Genomic DNA, 2,862 nt, shown 5'->3' with positions numbered 1-2,862 from the left:
GCCACCTCGCAGGAAGGGGGGATGGGGTGATAGACTGAAATACTGGATTGAAGGAAGCAGGGAGACTGGGTGATTACTAAAGACTTTTTTTTATATAATATATATACATGTATATATATTTTAGACAAGTTGGTGACGTTTCGGACATTTTATTTAGGTTTGACCATTTTTAAACTTGTGGTTTACTGATTTTGCAGTGCATTTTTTTAAATGAAATTTTCCTTTTTAAAAAGCTCGATCTTGAGAACTATTGAATGTAAATAGGTCTATTTTGGCTCATACTTTAGCAAATTTACTCTTCTTTAAATGAAGCTCTATTAACTTTTCTAGTGTTGATAATGTTGAAGATATAAAGTTCCAAAAGAAAATTTTTTTTAAAAAGATTTTGAAAGAACCGCAATTTTTTATTCCCTCTAATTTTAGTTAGCAGACTCATCAATTCTGACTAGTATTTATACATAGTTTCCCATTAAAGTTATCAAAAGTTGGGGTGAAATAACTGCCTTTTTTTAACCCCAGCTCTTGTACTATGTCCTGAACTTTTAACTAAAGCGGGAAAGAAGTAAGTGTGAAGGAAAAGTAATTTTCCCTCTTGAAAGGCGGTTAATCGAAGCGGTTAATAGTTCAAGAAATTATTGTTTCCACTTTTTTTGGAGTAGTGATGATAAACAATTACCCACTTGAGTTTTTAGGTGCTCGTAATTTCTTATCAATCCCAAACACAGCTGATTTCTTGATTAGATATTATGTCAAGTCATTTTTAGAAGTGTTACAGTTTCATTTGTACTACCTTTCCGAATAAGATGTAAGTTGAACTACTGCATAGTTTATTTAATCTATAGTTATATAATTCTTGTTTAGTTCTTTGTTGTAGTCTTAGTTATTTTAAGAGTATTATGATTGAAAAAAAAATGTGGGTTGGCAGGCATCTGTACGTCATATGGTTCTTGAGATACTGGTTTCCCACAATAAATTCACTTATTGATTTTTCTATATACAGTGACCGAAGAAAGTATTTGCTCACCTTGTCTTTTATTTATATAATGAATTTAAATAATAATAAAATAGTGTGAGATTCCTTTGTAAAAAGTACAATTAAAACTTGTTAAAAAACAATATAAATTCTATTGAAAATATTGATAATAATAAAAATTTATTTAAACACAAGGAAAAAGGTATTTGCACCCTATGTTTGTTTACTTGCTCTTTTTTGTATGTTTGAATATAATCCTATTTTTTTCAATCAGTATTATAAAATATTTCAATCTATTAAGTTCGTTCTAATTTAACCGATCATAATGCCGAAAAACAAGTGAACTAAGTGCCGCTAGTAGCGAAAAAAGTATTCGTACACCATTTATTTTTTAGTTTAATAAACTTTATTTTCGTCAAACACTATTACATTTTTCACTATGCAACTCTCTTTGAAAAATAAATATTTTCATGGAAGAAACAAGACATAAATTACAAGTATAATTATTATATTTAAAAAAACACATTTTTCTGGTGCCACAAAAGTATTCATACAGCTTAATATTATCAAAAAATTGTAAATAACTAATATATATGTACATAACTTAATATTTTGTGTGAAGCCCCTTGGCATTTACTCTCACACCTCCACCAGGCTTTGAGTCACCTTTCCGATTTCATTCCATGCTTCAACTTTACTATTAGTTCTTGTCTATTTGAACATTTAAAAGTCCGAACTTTTTTTTTTTCAATAACGCCCTATAAATTCTCAATTGGATTCACATTAGGGGACTGAGAAGGCGCAGGAAATATCCTATGGCCACTCTACAATAACCATTCACTTGTATTTCTTACAGTGTGTTTGGGATTATTATCTTGTTGAAATAAATAAGTTTGTTCAATCCCTAATTTTGCAACACTTTTATTTAAATTGGAACGCAATGTGTCATAAACATGACAGAACCGCCTCCGTGATTAACTGTGAGAAGGATGTTCTTTGGATCCAATGCCATCTTGAGTTTCCTCCACACATATCTCTTTCCATCAGATCCAAAAATGTTAAATTTGCTCTCGTCTGAGAACAAAATATTTTTCCAAAATTGCAAAGACTTTGTTAACGTTTTCTTTTCTTTAGCGAAATTCAACCTCTTGAGCCGGTTTTTCTAAGTAATAAATGGCTTCTTCCTGGGTGATCTTCCTTTGTAGTCCCCTCATGAAGCACATTAGTTATAGTTTGGAATGTAACTGATGCAGCAGACGTTGTTTCTAAATGCTCTACTAATGCCCTGACACTAATTTTTAATTTTTTTTGCAGTTAATCGTACAATATTTCAGGCTTCCCTAGTAGTTATCATTTTAGGCCGCCCTGAGCGTTTTATATTGAGAGTAGATCCAATTTTAAACTTTTTTATAGTATATTGTACAGTGAAATGACTCCGTTTAACGCGTTTACCCATCTCCCTAAAACTGAAATATTGCTGGAATAACAATGAAATGACAATGAATGAAACAATTCCACCTTTAATGACGGAACTGAGCTTACATGTTTTACGACCCATTGTGGGAGTTGCGAAGTCATAACTGGCTTGGTTTGTTTGGTTGTTTAGTGGCGCCAAACTTCATTGGTCATCAACACCACTTATATTTTATTTAATTTTGCTAATATTCGTTAAATTTTATTTATTTGATTATTTTATTTATTTGATTATTTTATTTATTTATTTATTTTATTATTATTTTTTTCCCCTTCCGATCAAGTTATATTTTTGTCAGTAAATTTTGTGATTTCAAAAACTGAAACACCAATTCTATTGCCTTATCATCCTCTCCAACGCTTTTTAAGATATCTTGGCTTAGTCCCAAGCTATTGAGGTGTGGTGTAAAATATGG

General features: G+C 30.8%; 1 protein-coding gene across 3 annotated transcripts in view; it reads left to right on the top strand.

The window, feature by feature from the left end:
- Positions 1 to 2,862, top strand: part of LOC106692830 (uncharacterized) — a 35,667-nt gene that overhangs the window by 10,049 nt on the left and 22,756 nt on the right. Inside the window, exon 1 of one of the 3 annotated variants that reach the window (XM_014439027.3) lies at positions 678 to 805. The exons of the other annotated variants lie outside the window; for them this stretch is intronic. The gene's annotated coding sequence lies outside the window, so the exon portion shown is untranslated. Of the gene's footprint in view, positions 1 to 677; positions 806 to 2,862 lie in introns of those variants that run through there. 3 annotated transcript variants of the gene reach the window in all.

Source organism: Halyomorpha halys, unplaced genomic scaffold, assembly GCF_000696795.3.
Source record: "Halyomorpha halys isolate HHAL.00 unplaced genomic scaffold, Hhal_1.1 Scaffold73.1, whole genome shotgun sequence".
NCBI classification, from domain to species: Eukaryota; Metazoa; Arthropoda; class Insecta; order Hemiptera; family Pentatomidae; genus Halyomorpha; species Halyomorpha halys.
The sequence above is the reverse complement of the archived record's forward strand: the minus strand, read 5'-3'. Positions and strand labels throughout refer to the sequence as shown.